This window comes from Balaenoptera physalus (genome assembly GCF_965194825.1).
Source record: "Balaenoptera physalus genome assembly, chromosome: 3".
Classification (NCBI taxonomy): Eukaryota; Metazoa; Chordata; class Mammalia; order Artiodactyla; family Balaenopteridae; genus Balaenoptera; species Balaenoptera physalus.
The window spans coordinates 151,031,776-151,052,065 of NC_138890.1; the positions used below are offsets into that span (position 1 = coordinate 151,031,776).

Consider the following 20,290-nt stretch of genomic DNA (forward strand, 5'->3'; position numbering starts at 1 on the left):
CCCTCAGCGATAGGTTAATTGAATTCCATGGCCAATTCTCCTCCACCAAAGAGATTTTCACCTCCATCCTCTGTAAACACAGAAAAATGACTCCTTTCAGTCTCTTCTCAGAACTTCACTTTCACCCAGAGAAAGTCCATATACACTGTGCCATCAAAGATGGAAAACATTCTCGAGCCTTCTCAGGAAGTGATTTAACAAGGAATAAAAATAAATGGGAGAGGTGTCCGAAGCCACATCAATAATAAATACTAATACTCAGTAACCGTAAAGAAGTTTCCAATAGAGTAAGTTGTGAGTTTCCAAAGAACTTGAGCGCCAGCTATTAGTTGGTTCCAAATAAACCAAAAGCTGAGCAAATATCATCTACGTAATCATGTGCCTATTAAAAAGAAAGGCAAGATCAAAGAAAAGATAATCCACACATGGACATAAATTGAATGTCTCCTTTGGCCAAAATACATAGCACCTTTCACTGAACAGTAACTCCACACAGATGTATTAAAATCTTATGAATAAATCAAAACGTTTTCCATCAGGCCTAACAACTCTTACTGAGTCTCTGTTTCCTCATCTGTAAAATGAGAAAGTTAAGCTAAATGATCTCTAAGTTCTCTCATACTCCACAGAGAGGTTCTCAAATATAGTGGCAATGTCTGGTTCATCAATACATTCCCTACCTCAGCACAGTGTCTGTCACCTTGTAGACTCAATAATTTAAAACAATTTTTTTTTTTCGGCCGCACTTTGCAGCATGCGGGATCTTAGTTCCCAGACCAGGGATAGAACCCCATGCTCCCTGCAGTGGAAGCGCAGAGTCTTAACCACTGGACCGCCAGGGAAGTCCCTAAAACAATTTTTTAAAGATGGTTTAAAATTAAAATTTTGATGGTGATTCAAAGCGTTAGTCACGGGTCAGGTGATTCCATACGTATGAAAACAGAGTAAACATCTTGGGTAAGATATTCATTAAGTAAGTCTGATTGAAGAGAACCAAACTTAAGAGTAGTAGAGCATTTTTTCCCAAATGTCAACTTGTATTTAAGCAACATGTATTACTGAACATCTATTAAGAACCAGACCTTGAACTTGGCACTGAAAATATACTATCAAAAAGGCAAATTCCTTGCCTTGAAGGTGTTCATAGTTTAATGGGAGATGCATAAATAAACGGAAATTAGTAGGTAACAAGTCTATGACCACCCTCTTAACAGAATTAATGAAGGCATATTCCTGGCAGCCACGTTCACATAATATAAGTCCCCAGCCCCTGTTGATGGGTCCCTGGCTGGGCATCTCATGCAATCTGGAACAGAGCTCTTCTCTGAGAATGGAGACCTTGAGAGAAGGGATCTAGTCTCCAGGGTGTGGCAGGAACTATAACTTTTGAAATAGGACCTCTGGATGGCAATATTCTACCTGCTCTGTGAACTGAGGAGCAAAGAAAGTCATCCTGCCAAGAAATAAAATAAAGATGATTGGTAGAAGGCAGAGGGGCAAGACTGGGGAGAGAGAATGCTCTAGCTTCCCCACAGCATCCGGGGTTTCACCCATCCTAGATGGGGCTGTACTGCCCTCCCTCCCACCTCGATCTGAAAGACCCTATCAATTCTTATAATACATTACATTTGAAAATTTTAACTACTTAAATTTAAAAAAAAGAAAAAGAGAAAAGGTAAAGCAAAACAAAACTAAAAACAACAACAAAAAAAAACCTTTAAACTTTACCTTGAGTTGTTTTCTGCTCTGTGCAGCTCAAAAGTTTTTAATGAATACATTGGAGGTGAGCAAAGCCGATTGGCTCAGACTGGATCATTTGTCTATCAGTAGTCTAATTGGTTATCGCCAAGGGGGCAGGGTCATGAGGTATCAATATGGCTGCTGGGAGCCCACCCTCTGGCCCTGAATGTGGTGAGGGCAGAGAAGGAGTTTTCAGAAAAGGAAAAATTACTTCAAGTGTACAGACACCCTCAAAGAGATTTAGTCTTATTAAGGTGTTCATGGGCTACATAACCTGTCAATTCCATACCTATAATTAGGAATTTTCCAGTAATCTTTCCAGCCCCCTATTTGATCAACTCCTTTTCTGCGATTTGCTATAAATAAAGGAATTAGAAGCATTCCCATACACTGCAACATTTTGAGATGACTCAAGGCATATGCAAAGACACACAATCTTACAATACTACTGTGAGAAGCGTGGTTCTTCCACAATATCCCATGAAACGTTCCAATACCAAATATTCCAGTGAACAGAATGTTGAACCAGAGAAGACACAGAAGTCTGCAAATGGTTACAAATAACAACATCCCTCCATGGCTGATGTGTGTAAAGGTCTAAAAATTTCTCATCCTGAACATCAATCTATTTCAACAGGGAGTAGAATTTGTGTACATGGCGGTCTGCTGCAATGGTACAGTTCAGTTTTGTCTACCATACATAATTCTCCAATTAGCTTCCTATCTCAAGCAAACAACCATGATAATTTAAATTAATTTTGAGTAGCTTGAAGCTGACAGCCTTAACATTAAAAATAAATGCTTCTGTCCCCGAGGTAATTTACTAATGTGGTGTTAGAATCGACCAAATTTCTTGGATCCCCTTTTAGCTAAGCCATGTTTTCTCAGCAGGGTGACATTACCCACAAAACTTAGATATTATAATGGTTAATGCCCCACCTCCCCTGCAAAGCTCAATCCCACCTGACAAACACTTATTCCTTAGTATTTAATTTCTTGTGTTAGAATTTAAATTAAATTAAAATTTTCTCTGGGGTAAGAGGAGGGGGACAATAATGGAAAAAAAAAAAAAAAGAGAGAGAAACAGTGAACTAAGTGAAACCAATCATCTGCCCAAAGTCACAGACTCAGAGTCACCTGAAATCCAAGGCTAAATCCTGAACCTGGCAGGAGGTGTGAAAAGGCCTTCTGGCTTATCCAGATCTTGTCTCAAAATCAGGTTACACTGGACTGTCTTACTGTACTAACTCCCACTTCCAACTGTCCTGGATTCTAAATGTTCTCCTATTCAAACCTCTGCTAAGTTCAAATTCCTCAACCTCCATCTAATCTTCCTTCCTCCTGGATAGGACTCCTCTCTTGACTTTTAGAAAATGCTCACATTTTAAAAGGAGACCAATGTTGATTAAATATTTACTACTGATTTATTCCACAGATGTTCACTGAGTGCCCATCACGGGCTGGGCCCTGAACAAAACAGACAACGTTCCTACAGAGCCTCATGAAGCCTGTGATCTGATGAGGGTGCATTAGTAAACGTAAAATATGGTAACATCAGATGGTGATTAGCACTGTGAAGAGAATTAGGGTAGCATCAGAGGACAAAGAGGGATGGGCGTAGGAGGGGATTAGGAGAGGCCCCTCTGGGAAGAGACCTGAATAAAGTGAGAGACGGAGGTGAGAGAATATCTTTGGGAAGGCTGTTCTCAGCCAAGGGGACAGCAAGTGCAAAGACCCTGCGGTCAGAGCCTGCTCAGCTGCCTGCGGAGGTAAGAGAGGACAAGGAGAGCGTGGCTACAGGGAGGGAGTGAGGGGAAACCTCCCCCTGTGCCGGCTGCTTCCTCACTGCCTCATTCATTCTCCCTCCGATCCCCGTACCCACCTTATAAAACAAGAGCATCTGCCCCCATTTTACCAACACTGGCTAATGGCTGATGTTTTCTGAGTATAACCACATGTCAGACACTGATCTAAATGAGCACTTTCCATTGATCACCTTATTTAATTGTCACAACAATACTGCAGGGAGATATACTGTTAGTATGTACTTCTTAAAGGCTCAGAAAAAATAACAGAAACAGAGAGGCTAAATAATTGGCCTGAGATCTCACAGTAAGTAACAGAGCCAGGACCAGAGCCCAGACCCACGGGACGGGGCCTTGCTCCTCTCCACATCAGCACGCTGCCTGCCTGCTCCGGACAACCTTGCCTTTCTGCACTTGCACCCGACTGCCCGGACGGGCACCCTGCCTGGTGATCTCTGCTCCACCACCGATGGACCTCCTATGATAAATAAGCAGGTAGCTTGAGTCACAAGCTTGTGACTGTCTATCTGATAGCCATTCCCTCTTTCTTCCTTTATTTTCTTGGACGTGGTGATGTATTCATCTAAAACCCAGCCTCTCTTGGAGGAGGTATGGAGAGCTCTACAACAGAGACCTGGCCAATGAGATGAAAGTGGATATTCTGGGTGGGGCTCATGCCAGCATTCCTTAAGAGCAAACATGGAAGAAAAAATAACCCCCCTTGTCGTTTAATGACCGTTATTTGGATTTTTCAAAATCCAACCGATTAGCTGAATTAAACTCCAAACAAATGCACAGTGTGGTACCTAGAAGTGGGGAAACTAAAAGTAACAGAACCTGGGACTTCCTTAGCAGTCCAGTGGTTAAGATTCTGAGCTTCCACTGCAGGCGGAGCAGGTTCGATCCCTGGTCAGGGAACTAAGGTCCCGCATGCTGCACAGCGCGGCCAAAAAATAAATAAGCAAATAAAATAAAAATAACAGAACCTAAAATGTGGAACTAGATGAGCAAGGTGGGGAGGGAGGGAGATGCCAAGGACTTAGATACTGCAGGCTGGAAAGGTGACGCTCACTGTACTGTGAAATATTTGGTTCACCTGGCAGCTGCCGTGCAGTGGAAAGTCACAGACGTGTTGACTGAGGCTGTGGTGCTAGAGAAGTTGGTAGGAAAAATTTAGAATATTGGTGGTGCTTTATCACTCCCAGCAAAGTCCTGCGCTCCTCAGCTGGCAAGTGAGATGGGAAGAAATACCACTCTACTAAGGAAGGCACGCTTGACATTCAGCCTGCAATCTGTCTCCTGAGAGGCCTGCATTCGGACCCTGGCAGGGCTGAGATAGGCTGCTTGCTTAGAAGGGGGCAAGTGGTGCCCTATCAGACAGAGGTTGTAAGCCTGCTGCCAAAGATGTGATCACGCACCGGAGGCCACTGTTGCAGCAATGGCCAGCAGCATACATTAAGTAGCATACATTAAGTTAAAATGTAGGGACATGGGCAGAACTCATGAACTAGAAAGGAAAGGAACAAGTCATCGGGAATTGACCAGAAGCCTACTAAGTTTGTGAGGGAACTCTATTGCCTAAAGACCCCAACCTGATTTGCAGCAAGTCACATCAATGAGCAGTCGGCTTGGTGATGTGTATAGCCCCAGAGAAGGTGTCCTCCCCGTGCCCACCGCAGAAGTGGTCATGGGAAACAGTGAATGAGGAATAGCCCCCTGAGACAGGCAAGGGCCATGGAGGGCAAGGAACAGGAGTTCTTGCCACAAGAATGAGGGGTTGGACTCTTGCTATTCCAGGAGAATTTGGTCATTGCTAAGGACAGTGACTGCTTTGTTTTCCATCCCTCCTTTTATAAAGGAAAGTTTTAATTGTAGCTATCGTACACCTTTCCCAGTACTGCAGGTTAGATGTGTCGGGGCTCAGTTGCAAGGAGTTATATCCAGAACTGATGGAGAGAACCACACATCACCCAGAGATCCAGGGCTCCAATCTTGATATGCTAACTATATGAAGCTTGAGAGCCTTCTCTCTTGAAAATAGAGAGTCTATCCCACATATGGAAAGAAGGGTATGTCTGAGGAACCACAGGAGGGAACTGTGGCTAGTTGACTACATGATATTCTTTCTCTTCTATTCTTCCCTAACAGAAATCCATCTGTGTTTGAAGAACAAGTACCCAGCCAAAACACTATGTTTGTTAGTGTTCCTTCAGAGAGGGGTAGCCATAACATATAGTCTTGGCCCATGAAGTTGTTGGGTGGGTCTATCAGAGAGGTTCCTTTTTTTATGACAGATCTTTTTCTTCCTTTTTCATGCTTAAAATGCACATGTGATGGCTGGAGCTCTAGTAGCCATCTTGTGACCAACCATAAGACAATGGCCTGACTTCCTTGAGCCGCTGTGCCAACCCTAGGTGTTCTACCTCCAGACTTATTACATGAGAGAAAAACAGGCCCCTACCTTCAGTCCTGTTAATTAGTCATTCTGTGACAGGTGAACAAAATCCCTAATGAAGGCATTGCTTTAACTCACACTTAACCCTCAAATTCAAGGTCCAGAATATAATCCTGAGTGTTTTAGCATCAGCCCTTCTATTTTGTCAATTAGCAGCTATCACTGAGTTCCTACCTTGATATGGGGGCACCACCACTACCACCGAAAACAACAACAACAAACAGGGCATGTTTCTATCCCTTAAAGAGCAAAAGCCCGCATGAATCCGTCTACCACCTGCAGTCCCAGGTGTTAACAGACAAACCTACAACTGATTGAGAAACATGATAAATCAAATGATTGTGACTCCTTTAGGTTGGCTTATGTTTTGGAAGAGCAAGATACTGGCTAATGTTTAACTGTCTACCTGACTGGTTCTAGACTAGCGGAATGGCTGTGTATGAGACAGAAGAAGAATTTGATTGGCCTTTTTTTCATGCAGCAAGGATCAGCTGTGCCAGGCATGGTGCTAGGCCAGGGAAGAAATGATGACCAGCCCTGTGGAGGCTGTGGTCTGCTGGGGAGAGAGATCACTGAACGCAGTGTGCGAAGGGCCATGAAGCGGCACATTTGCGGGCACGTAATGGATTCTGGAAAGTGAGGCTTTCCAGGGTCTGTGCTGGGGTTTTAGGGGATGGGAGAGCTGTTCTCATAGAATTAAAGAAGGTGAGGACCTAGAGGGGCTCTCTGGGATTACTACGTCCAGCCTTCAATTAGACAAATGAGAGAAATGCACATCAAGACAGGACCCAGATCCTTTAGTTTCTGGGTCCAATGACCCTTGAAGAGTAGGAAAAAAGAAAAAAAAGATGAATGAAATGAAAAAGAATGACCTGGCAGCTAGTTTGAGAATCTAGTGCTTGAAGATATTCTGTGTCCTAATACATGGACTATTTGTTCGAAATTTTAAAAAATGGGAATGAGTAGAAATTGCAGAAATTCATGAAACATCATCTTTTCTCTCAAGATGAGTGCAAGAAAACAGTTGGGGACCAGAAAACCAAAATGAATATTATAAATTATTTCCGCTTCCTATGTACTTCTAAAATATATCTGTTGTGGCTTCAAATACTGAAACAAGTTTGTACATTTGCAGTTTAAGATTGTTTACTCAGAATGTCAGGCATTGGGCAGTTCTGGATTAATTATATGTCTGGAATTTAGGCATCTAGATTCTGAAAGAGCACGATGATTGGGGAAAGAGGGCATTTATGAGGTAATGTACATATTTGTGAAATGGCAATTCAACACTTTGAAACAGTTGTTGTCTACCAAATGGGTAACTGATTGAGACTTCTATGTGGGCAGCAAGACTTTCCTGAGGTCACTGTGGTTGCTCATTTTAATGTGACCATCCGGTCCACTTTGTATGAATTGGGCAGCCATGATGCCACCACCTGTCATCTGCAGGCCTGTAGATCATGCCATCAACATACAGCATGCATATAAGTTCTTCAACTACACTGGAGTTATTCTTTTTTAATGGGTAGTTATTTTACAATTGTTTCTTTCAGAACAATTGCACTGTTTAGATGCTTCTGGTGTTTATAGACTTTTGGGTAAATAATCTTCTCACTATATTTAAATTCTTAGCATCCAACTGCATAGGATCTGACCTCATTGTTAATTAACAGTGACTCAAGTATTTCTAACAGCCAATGATACACTCTGCCATTAGCTAGCTGTAGGTCCCCAGGCAGGTCATTTAGCATCTTTGAGGCTCAGTTTCCTTATCTGCCAAATGAGGCAGTTCTATGAAGTTTCCTTTCAGTTTGAGCAGTTTGCTGGACATTGGAGCTGCGTTAGCAAGTCAGGGATGGAGTCACTAGCCTCATTAAGAAGCATGTACACCACACATGGAAGTTTTAAACTGCAGAAAAGATGGGCCAAATTGCTTTATCAGATTTTGAGTATTTGCCAAGACAAAGGGGCGGGGGGACCCTGGGTGGTTTACATTCATGTGCTTATAACCACAGTTCAGCCTTTCCAGAAGACAAGAAGAAATATATCCTACTGAATAAAAACTCTGTGGAGTGGCAGAAAGAACCAAGGTTTCAGGAAGGGGGAAGGAACTTGCCTGAGGGGGGTGTGGGAATGAGAGGAAATCCTGTGTTTCCATTGAGGACCTGCAGACTTTCCAATTTGGCAAAGGCCTAAGTTGTGCAGAGACCGGCCTCCACTCCCTCCCCTCCCAGACAGCTTGCAGCCGTCAGGGCTGCAGCGCCTGGTGCGGGGAGAGTATCCTCAAAGGAAACCAAAAGATCATGGAGCACAAAGTTTCATCCCCTGTGCCTCTCTGAGAAGCGGCCCCTTTTCCCAGGCCTCGCTGTGGGAAAGGCTCAGACAATGGTCATGAGAAGGCAAGTCAACATCCATGGAGTGACAGGAAAGGAATCCTCATTTGACCTCTTCCAGGCGGGACATCAGAATTAGGGAAAGAGAGACTTCCCTGGTGGTGCAGTGGTTAAGAAACCGCCTGCCAATGCAGGGGACACGGGTTCGAGCCCTGGTCCGGGAAGATCCCACATGCCGCAGAGCAACTAAGCCCGTGCGCCACAACTACTGAGCCCACATGCCACAACTACTGAGCCTGCGCTCTACAGCCCGCGAGCCACAACTACTGAAGCCCATGAGCCTAGAGCCTGTGCTGCACAACAAGAGAAGCCACCACAATGAGAAGCCCACACACCGCAACGAAGAGTAGCCCCCGTTTGCCGCAACTAGAGAAAGCCCGCATGCAGCAGCAAAGACCCAACGCAGCCAAAAATAAATAAATTTTTAAAAATAAAAATAAAAATAATTAAAAAGAAAAAAGAATTAGGGAAAGATTGTGACGGCGTGTGATACATGAGTCCCCGTGTTCTCAATGGCCCCCAAGGCTACTTGTGTGCCATCTTGGCCTTTAAAAGGGTAGTGAAACCGAGCACGACCCTTTGGGGCCCTCCAGGGTACAAAAGCCTTTTGGTGTCCCCCATTTCTTGTTTGCAGGAAAAAGGCTTCAGCCTCCTAGACCGTTCCTGAGTTCCAGAGGGCAGATTCAATCAGCTAATGATTAGAACAATAGAGGCACAGGACTCCTGGCTCCTCCTGAAGGGATATACATAACAATATGATACAAATCTCTGAGTTTTTCTACAGGAACTAGGGTCCCACCCGGGTGGAGGATGGGAGCTTCAGGCTGAGCACAAGCACAGGACCCCAGGCTGGCTGGAACCGGAAGGCTGATGAATGATTCCTGCAGCACCACCCAGTTACCTCACCACCGACCAATCAGAGGAAGGTCACACACCCTGCAGCCTTTAAAAATTCTTTGGAGCATGAGTCGCCCCGTTCTGCTTGCTTGGCCCTACGATAAACATTTCCTGCTCCAAACTCCAATGTTTCAGTTTTTTGGACCTCACTGTGCGTTGGGCACAGGAACTTGGGTTCGACAGCAGCGGGAGTGTTGCCAGAGCTGCTCCAGGTCTTTGCTCACAACCCTCCAACCCCCACCTTTAGCAGGAGTTAACATAAATCTTTAGGTTAAAGAGTCCGGCGATAAGAAAGGAAGCTACCAACAAACAAATAAAAAAAACCAGATGGAACCAGCTGGGACCAAGATGGCGACCGATCTGACCTCCAACAGACCTTGAGTCTCATTATATGTTGATTTTACTGCATTAGCATATTAAATGACACACCTACCAGAGGCCTTGACTGGACATTAAGGACCAATAAAAAGGATAGTAAGCGGGTGGCGCCCCACTCCTTCAAAAAAGCCCTACCCCTTCCCTGCTAGACTAATGCATATGCCTCCCCATCATTAGCCTTACTCCTCCTCCTTTTGTCTTTACTCTTTAAAATTAAATCCCTCTTACCACATGGGCGAGAAGTTGATCTGTGAACTTAGTTTCCCCTTCTCCATCCTTTGGCCACTGAATAACGCTTATGCTGTGTGCATCTCAGCTTCAGTTTCGTTATTCTGCTGCTTGAACCAGAACAGGAAAAGAACCCTCCCCCAGCTGCGGCAAAGAGCCTCAGCCAGCCTAGGGCCCGAGCAGGGTCCATAGGACTTAATTCCATAACAGGAGAGAAATGAAGTAGAGAGAAAATAAGATCAAAGTTTGTAGAAGCAGAAAGGAAATAGGCCAGAAATCATCAAATCATCGATTCTACTCTGGGCATGAACCTTGGGGAGAAGCCTGGGGAAATGAAGAGGTTGGATCCATTGTCTAAGATCCTGCTGTTACTGTGTCTGTGCTAATGTCCAGGGGCATGTGCATAGTTAAAAGATGTGGCTGGGGAAGGTCACTGGTAGGCCAGAGAGATGCCACAAGGTGAGCCTGACCTTGGTCAACTTCCCACCATCCATTTCTTCAGGCTCCCAGGCTCGGAAACATGAATTCTGTCAGCACATTGAAAGATAGAGATATACAGTTACCAGCAGGAAAGCTCATTCGTTAACTTTCCGTTGGAATATACAGTTATTAAGTGGGCAGGATGTTTGCATGAACCTGATCAATGCCTGTTTTCCCTGCAGGCAGGATGCAGAGGAAGGCAAACTGCAGAACAAGGAGAACCAGGTGAGCATACGAGGGCTTCCCAGCTAAGGCACTCCCTCCTACTCCAGCCTGGGCTTTGCAAAGGAAACTGTCCACATAGCCAAGATTCCCCTCCACCTGACAACATTTGAAAAGGTCTCACCCACATCTGGCTCCTGGAGGTTTTTTCCCTGTTCTCTGCACTAACTACCCCCCTTCGATTTACACCCCTTTCTCCTAACCACATACCATATAACATCAGTATGGTATGATTTCTATCTTTTGAATTTTGAGCACAATCGTATTTTAGTCTATCCTCCCCAAGATTCCTTTGATTTTATATGTTTTGATGGACAATTTCTTAACTTGGATATTCCTGAGGCTGGCTATTCAACCGTGCATGACGTATTTACTAGTTTAATTCTCAACATAGAAAACTTGTCTTTATTTCTAAGGTCAGGGTTGTGAGGCGGGGGTCTCACTATTGCCCCCAAGTACCAAGAATACCTTCCAGATTTAACCAAACTACAGGAGGCCACGAAGTGGTCACACAGCAGCCCCTCCTCAGCACGGCTTTGATCTGCCCAGACTGGTACATAGGAGAGCTTGAGTGAGGCAAGGGCAGGAGAGACAGAACTAAAGTCACGAAGAAAAAGCCAGGGGAGTCGATTCTCTTCTCACTGCTCTTAACCCAGAGCCCTGCCGAGGAGCCGTATGCTGCTGAGATTCCAGACGGCTCTAGCATTTCCCAGAGCCCTGCGGCCCTGCGGCAGCATCCCCGCTACACAGATGGGGCAACAGATTGAGAGGGGACCTGCGATTCAGTCGGCAGGCAGAAAGCTAGGTGTCCATGACGTCACCCAGCAAACTCTCACTTGGGATTGGAAGCACATTCTCATCCATCAGGCAGAGCCTCTCGCCAGGCTGGAAATTGGAACCAAAAAAATCCTTTCTAGTTCTCTGCATTGGAGAAAATGTAGGCACTGGGGCACAACTATTTGGGAGACATGTAGATGGTTGAGTCCATTATGGGTTTAAAGTTTTAGGACAGTAATCTAGTTTTTTCTAAGCCTGCAGAGATGGGTGCTATGGGAAAGACATGCTCCCCGGTACCCTGCTGGGGTGGGGAATTACCAAGATTAGCAAATCGGCCATTACCTGCCACCCACCAACTTCCTCTGAAGCGCTTCCAACACGCTTTAAGCGTCCTGGCCATTCCCCCTGCAAAGCTGAGCACGTGCCAAGTCAGACTCGAAAGGAATCCTGTGAAAATAACCGAAGACCTGTTCTCAACTTGAAATCGCAAGTCTCTTCGCCTGCGGAGGTGATTAAAAACTTGGCCCACCTCCCCATGCAGATGTTCTTGCCCCTGCCTGGTGGGCCCCAGTCGCTGGCTCTGCTCTCTCCTGCTCTGTCTTGTTACCCACTTCATGTCCACTGCTCTCCAAGACTCTCTCCATTTCACCTTCCACCCAAGTCCTTTCCCAAGAGTCTCATGACCAGAAAAGAAATGGAAAGAAAGACCCTGTGCTCCTGGGGTTCCTGGGTTCTACAAGATAAACACAGATTAAGCCAATGAGGATTCCTCAGAGAGGAATCATTCATTCATTCACTCGTTCTTTTAACAAATATTCATTGAGTGCAGTAAACAAAGCAACATCCTCACCCTTAGGAACCTAAAATCTGAAGCAGTCTTCTGAAGCTGGGCCAAGTCTCAGAATCACTGGAGGCCATGGTGGTTTTCAGATAACTGCATGTTTAGCAAGCATTTCAGGTAATTCTGATGTAACAGGACTTTGAAACTCTTCATTGGGTAGAACAAGAGGTGCCACAACTCCATGACTCAGAATGGAGACCATGGGAGGAAAGCCAACTCTAATATCCTAATGTTTCAAAACATTAGGGAGCCCCTCCCAGAAATGGGAGCCCCCTCATTTCTCATTCATGTAGGGCTGTTAGATTTAGCAAATAAGAATATATAGTGCCCCATGAAAGGATGCTCAACATCATTAGTTACTAGAGAAATGAAAATCAAAACTACAAGGAGGTATCACCTCACACCAGTCAGAATGGCCATCGTTAAAAAGTCTACAAATAATAAATGCTGGAGAAAGTGTGGAGAAAAGGGAACCCTCCTACACTGTTGGTGGGAATGTAAATTGGTACAGCCACTAGGGAAAACAGTATGGAGGCTCCTTAAAATACTAAAAGTATAGTTACCATGTGATCCGACAATCGCATTCCTGGGCATATATCTGGAAAAGATGAAAACTCTAGCTCAAAAAGATACATGCACCCAAGTGTTTATAGCAGCACTATTTACAATAGCCAAGACATGGAAGCATCCTAAGTGTCCACCGACAGATGAATGGATAAAGAAAATGTGGTGTATATATACAATGGAATATTACTCAGCCATAAAAAAGAATGAAATAATGCCACCTGCAGCAACATGGATGGACCTAGAGATTACCATATTAAGTGAAGTAAGTCAGACAAAAACAAATATCACATGATATCACTTATATGTGGAATCTAAAAAAATGATAGAAATGAACTTATTTACAAAACAGAAACAGACTCACAGACATAGAAAATAAACTTATGGTTACCAAAGGGGAAACGAGGGAGGGAATTAGGAGTTTGGGATTAACGGATACACACTACTATGTATAAAAGAGATAAACAATAAGGGCCTACTGTATAGCACAGAGAACTATATTTAATTTCTTGTAATAACCTATAATGGAAAAGAATCTGAAAATATATATATATATATTATATATATATATATAATATATATATATATATATATATATATATAGGTCTGAATCACTTTGCTGTACACCGAAAACTAACACAACATTGTAAATCAACTATAATTCAATTTAAAAAAAAGAATATATAGTGCCTAGTTAAATATGAATTTCAGATTAAAAAATGAGTAATGTTCTAATACAAGTATGTCCAAATATGTAGCATACCTTAATATATGTATGCACCATGCACTATTTGGGACATACTTATACTAAAATTGTATTCATCGTTTATCTGATATTCAGGTTTAACTAGGTGTCCTATATTTTACATGGCAACTCTATACCTACCCCATCCCAAATGAAGCTCTTAGAGCCTTTGACCTGCATGCCTTCTCTGCCTTTTGTGAAGCAATCCTACCCAGCATCTCTGTCCCTGCCTCAACAGGCCTTTCACTTCCTCCTGGATGCAAACGTCACCCATGGGCCAGGGTCACCCACACGAGGTAGGCAGAGAGTGAATGAGTCAGCTCCAGGATCATAATTCCTCACCCTACTCAGAGGAACTTCTCTTCCCAGCTCCCTGTCACCTCACCCTCTGGTCTCATGTGCCCAAACCTGCTACTCGCGGCCCAGATACCATCCTTGAAAGCCCCTGCTTGTCTGGACTCTGTAAATACTGGTCCTCTCTGGCCAGCTGACCTGTTGTTCTATATAGTACAACTGTGTCATAAGGATGAAAGAAGACAAGGAATATTAAAGTTTGATGATCTTAGGACCACAATCTTCTGTAGATTTACAACCACAAACTGTTTTTATCAGTTTGTTTATTTTTCTGGATATGGTTTTATTTCAACAAACTAGCTAAAAAAACTGTTTGAAAGTCACTAGAGTATAGAGTTGGCAACCAATTCTATGGCTTATTTTGAGTTGTAGAGGACACATCTGACTGTCTACCCAGGATCTGTTCTCTCTTTTTTACTCCCTAACAGAATTCTGGTTTTTGTTTAGGGATTCATCCAACCTCTTCTACACAGTAGGTGCCGCAGCTGTAGAGATGGGTCTGACTGATCAATTGTAACGCCCTTCCCTTGCCAGCAATGGTTTCAGGAAAGGTCAGGTGACCCAACACTGGTCAATGAGTCAAGGCGAAGCCTTTCAGGGGTCTTCTGGAAAAGTTTTCCTCACTCCTAAAATAAAGTGCCAAGAAGTGATGGTCCCTCTTCTTCCTCTGGATGTCATCAGGGCTGAGTAGGATGGCTAGAATTGCTGCTGCCATCCTGATACCAGCCTGAGATGAAGCTTAATGCTGAGGATGGCAGAGTGAGAGGGAAAATGAAGTTGGGACCTCGATGACATTGTGGACACTGGAGAACCACTAAATATCCTTTCTGTTGAAGCTGGTTTGGATAGGATCTCTATTACTTGTACATGTGCTTGGAGCTTCTATTAAAAGGGAATGTCAAAGGCAGACATTTAAACTTCTGAGATTTGCAGCAATAAACCTGGATCTACCTGTCCCTATTTCTACCCAGAGGGCAGAAATTTGCTCTTCCTTATTTCTCTATGGATATTACCCATAGTAGGAGCAGAATTGACTAGCTTTCCCTTTTCTATGAGTCTGAATAAAAAGAGCACTAGTTTAATGTTTGTTGATGAAGTGTTGAAAGTAAATTTACTGCTCCCTCGGGAAAAACCTCCATATTTAAGCATCTGCAGACCCACAAGAAGCAACACATGATGTTTGAACTAACTTATGCATTTTTCTCTGGAGCCCAGGTAGCTGCATAGGCCAGAGTTCCTCACGCATCTTTAAGGTGCAGAATTCTACAGCTCATGGGCAGAGCTCTGGACCAACTACACCACACTCTACTTTCATGCCCTTGACTTTTCCTACCCCCTTCCCCTCCAGTGTGTGTTGAGCTAGCCCCCTGGCTTGGGGCTCCCACTCTGGAAACTCTACCCATGCTGCCTTCTCCTGTTTCAAACATTTCTATAAACCTATACATGACTTCTTCAGAAGAGGGCTGACTCTGGGCTGTTGACTCCGAAAAAGTGAGTTTGCGTCTCAGGTATTCTAAATGGTACAGTAAAGCAACTAGAAACTAATGACATCTTCAATCCACCAGCAATGACACAACTAAAGTAGTGGATGGCTCCAAGCCAGGGGCTCTTATTTCAGTATGGTAAGACCGAGACACAGTAAAGGAAGAAAAGAAAATATAACATGGATTAATAAAAACCAACACACAAAACTGGCAAGAGGATAAAAACAGACATACCAAAACGAGGCCAATTCATTCCATAAATATTTACTGAGTGCCTGCTACCCTGTGCCAGGCATGACCACAAGTTGCCAAAAATACAAACTAAGTTCTGTTTCTGCCCTCAAGAGATTCCCAATTTTCCTAGGGACAGACACATAAATAACTTAAGATAAATCTTACAGAATGAAAGAATTCACAAAGTGGGAATTGGGGGAGGTGGGAGTCACTTACACAAGCCAACTCATATGGAATTCTCAGAGTAAACACATAGGCTTTATATTCAGGCAAAAAAATGGTGGCGTGGAAGTTGTGGGACCTGGTGGGCGGGGGCGGGAGGTTAGTGTGTGGATTGGGGCTAGTTATGTTTGGCCTTCCCTCCTGTCCCGAGGAATTTGACCTTCCACACATAGGCAATGGATTTTGGTTATTTGGGGTTTTTATTTATGTAATTATTTAAGCAAGGAAATGATATGACCAAATTTGTGATTTCATTGTAGAAAAGTATCAAAATGGGAAAATGAGGAAGAAGGTTACCAAGTAGTTTTGACTGTTTTCATTCCTCAACAATCTCTTTGAGGGATATTCTCAAAAATAACTGTTTTCATCTCAGGGAAGTAAGTCCATGAGTGGTTTTTCACCTTTAAACATCTGCATTTTCTAAATACTTATGAACACATATTACTTTGCTGATTTTAAAAACAGTTTGTGTGTGTGTGTGGAGAGATATGGATGGGATTTCTATAGGCTCAGTGAGACTAGACATCAGGAAGTCCCCTTAGAAGACTCCTCTTGGCTCAGGTGTGATATATGATCACTTGGACCGAGGCAGTGGGGACCACGTGGGAGTAGATTCTTGGGCTATTTCAGAGGCAGAGTTGACCAGTCTAGGTGACCACTTGGAAGGAGGTTGGTGGGGAAAGGGCTAGAGAAGAGGAGTCAGAGATGACCCAGGGGATTGGAGAGACCTGGGGCTTACCCAGCAGAGAGGCCCCTTATTCACGCTGGTTCTGTCCTTTGCCTCTTACACTCCAGGCAACTGAATGTTGCCCTCTTGTCAGGGCCAGACTAGACTCCTTGCCATCCTCTATTCACACGACAGAGGTAGAGACGAAGGCCAAGTCTTCCCTTCTTAGAGCTGCAACAGTGGACCCCCCCCCCCACCGCGCCCACTTACAACACCCCGAGCCCCGCACCTAGGCACTCTTAGTTGGAAACTCCCTGTGTGAACTCACTGGGCCTGGGAGAGCCGGGTTTGTTATCGGAAGCTCACAAAGCTCAGCCTCTTTGAAGGCAGTTAAAACTCCAGTGTGGGAGACCTTTGGCACCAACTACTTTTTCCACCTCACCGACTCTTACCATAGATGTAATGGTCCACCAGGCCAGGAAGGCCAGTGTGATGATACCTGGAGCCAAGCAGGAGATGACTACACACACACACACACACACACACACACACACACACACACACACACATACACACACACTGCTACTTTGTGAGTGCAGCCCTCCACTCCCTCTGCCCCTTGCAACTTCCCAAAGCTCCCATTCAACAAGGAAAACATGGATCTGATTAGCGGGTTTGACATGGGCCAAACAGTTGCAGCCCCATTCTCATCCACCAGACAGGAGGAGGGCCAATTTCCATCCGGAAAAAAAAAAAAAAAATGAGTGACAAGTCTAGAGCTGGGCTGGCTGGGCCCGGGGGAAGGAGAGTAAAGGACAAAATCGCCTCTATTAAGTCAAATCCATCCTGGCATAATGGATTGTAGAATCAGTTCCAGATCACCATTTGCTTGATCACATTACTCTGTCATTTTTTTTTTTCCAACTACATTTCTATTCCTGCCACCTAATAAAGTTCGGGTCCACTCCCCACTCACGTAAGGGTCTCCAGAACACGAGAAACAGGCAAATTCTAAGCAGAGGGCGACATTTACAATTAGCGGCATAGGCTGTGATCTGGCTCTAAATTCCGAAAGGAAAACGATTTTGATTCAAAAAGTAGGTAATTTGATACAGACAACTTTCAAAAGTTTAGGCGTAAGACTTTTGCACTATATTGTGAGGGAGGCGAGGCTAATTAGAAAACAAAATTTGGTCAGTGGTGTGCCCTTGATGGTCCCCAGAAGCTGATTGGTAGATTATCAGGAATTTTGCAAGCTGGTTGACATCACGTTGGTAGTTGGAAATCAGCTATGGTGGGCGCATTTACACCATGGAAATCGGTAAATGCTACAAATCATGATGGCCTCTCCCTCAGGCACTTATAAAACATTTACCAGCACACAACTGAGTATGATCCTCTTTTCATTTAAAGGTCTATTTATATACACGTGTGTGTGTGTGTGTGTGTGTGTGTGTGTGTGTGTGTGTGTGTGTGTGTAAAAAGCCAGAAAGTACAATAGCTAAAATATTAAGTATTTTAATTCCAGGTGATGAGACTAACAAGTACTTTTATCTTCTTTTACTTTATATTTTTTCCTACAGTGAACATGTATTCTTCATATAATAACCAACCTTCTGGCAAAGGGAGCAGTTCCCTTCTCTTCTGAGCTCTCTGACTCACCCCTTTCCTCTCCTTCTTCTCCTTTAAATTTCCTCCTGCTCTGACCTGCCAGGTTTTTATTCCCTGTGTAGGGTGCTGCTGAAATCCCAAACTACTCACCTACCCCCGGGCAGGCAGAACGCCAAGTAATGAGACCAGGTGAGCGGGCGCCAGGCTCCAGGTGCACAGAGCCCAAACTCAGCCCACGCTAGGCTCAGCTGTGGGTGGACGGGGGGCAGGACTGGCTTCTGCCCTGGCCGTAAAGCTGGTGCTGGTGATGTAACCAAAGAGCAGTGACCAGCTTGGAAGAGCAGGAGTCTCAGCCCAGGTGACCCCACGCTCTGTGGATGGGACCACACCACCCTTCCATGCATTCATATCTGCTTTCACCCGCTGCATACTGGCCCTTCCAGTAGGTTTACAGAGCAGGGCAACCACTCTCAACTTTCACATCTAGTATCTCACTGTATCCTTGCCATGGCTGGGTGTTCTCTCAGTGTACCAGACATAAACCCAGGCACAGAAAGCCCGAGTGATTTGCCCAAAGTCCCCCAGCCAGGAGCAGAGCTGGGACGACAATCCATGTATTAATGCTGAAGTTCAGGGTTTTTCCCTTGACTATATCATAAGCCCCTGAATTTCCAACTGTATCGTTTGAATGAAACGAGCTCCCATTTTCTCATGATTGAAAATGTCTAAGACAGCCTTTTTGAGTAAAGGAAAGGGGCTACTAACCCCAGTTTGACTTGGTTTTGGAACCAGTTTCTGGTCTCTGCAGGAAGGTAGGATTCCACGATGTTTTTCCCTACTTTCTACATATTCCCTGCACGAGAGACTTTTGAGTGTGGGGTGAATGCTGGCATTATTGCTGGTGTTGCTTCTCGAGCACTTTCACTTCCTAATCCCACAGACTGTGGCTCTCAAGACCCACCTGCTTCCTCCAAATTCCCCACCTCCCATGAGGCTGAGAGGGCTGGGGTACTGAGGGCTGTCTAACGCTCCACGGGATCTCTCCAAGCGGACAGAGGACAACGTGTGTGTCCACAGTGTAATCCAGCTCTGGGCGAGGGCCTCCTGGCTCTGGTTGCTCAGCCGGCCTGCAGAAACTTCTGGTTGGCCGATGATTGGCAGAGAGGCCTGGCCCTGTGCAGAGGGGAATCCCTCTAAAATCAGGAGGGGCTGCCCGCCAGGCAAAAGCGTCTAGGAACTAACTCATGAGCAGCTTTAGAAAAAAGGCAGCACTGATTTCAAAGTCTTGTTAGCTAACCTGTGAGCTAGAAAGGATTTAAAATTTTTATCCAATATCCTTTAATGCCGTCCTTGGGAGGTGAAGGAATCACCATGATATATAAGACAGGGGCCAAGTAGTTGGGGTTCGGGTGCCCAGTCCTGCCCCCCTCAATGCCAACTGGAGTACACCCACCTTTTTCTGATGTATGTTGGGTTTTCTTATCAAAATCTTACTTTAAGGAAGGGTCCCAGTACCTAAAAAAAATAGTTAAGTTTGAAAGTTACTCATCTAATCTAACCATGTGTTAAAGAGGTTGAAGAAACTGAGGCCCAGGGAGGCCAAGTTCAGGTGGAAGTGAGTGGAAGGGCTGGGTCTTTCCACTATGCCCACAGCCACTCTTGCTTCAACTGTCCTTTGACTAGGCGGGCAGTTGACCTTGGCCTTATGAAACACTCCGATCTTTCTGGTCTACCACAGCCCTTGCTCTTGCCGGTGAGGAAATGATCGACTCGTTTTCAGTTTGGACCTGGCTCCACCACCTGCACTTGTCTCCTTCTTGACTTAGATTTCCTGTCCATGGATGCTGGCCAATCCAACAGCAGACCTGCCAGACTCTGTCTTACCTCCACATCCTCTGCCTCTCCGCACGGTGCAAATCCACACCGACTTTGGTGGTCCTGGGAACTGCCAAAACACCCCCATTGACCTGGGATGGAATAGACTGTAATAAACTCAGTGCCCTATGCCGAGTCTGCCCTGACTCAATGTTACTAAAGATGCTGCTGATAAACTTAGGGAGGACAAGATAGCTATACACAAGATAAACACCAAGATACACTGCAGCGTCTACACAGAGACTAGGAATCCCCCCGCCAAGAGTTCTGAATAGTTACATGAATAATAAAATAGTCACAGGGCTTCCCTGGTGGCGC

The 20,290-nt window shown here is 44.7% G+C and overlaps 1 protein-coding gene across 7 annotated transcripts in view; it reads right to left on the reverse strand.

Annotated features, from left to right (window-relative positions):
- The window catches only part of PDZD2 (PDZ domain containing 2), a 372,225-nt gene that overhangs the window by 236,086 nt on the left and 115,849 nt on the right, over window positions 1-20,290 (reverse strand). Inside the window, exon 2 of one of the 7 annotated variants that reach the window (XM_082453652.1) lies at window positions 19,551-20,275. The exons of the other annotated variants lie outside the window; for them this stretch is intronic. The gene's annotated coding sequence lies outside the window, so the exon portion shown is untranslated. The remainder of the gene's footprint in view (window positions 1-19,550; window positions 20,276-20,290) is intronic. 7 annotated transcript variants of the gene reach the window in all.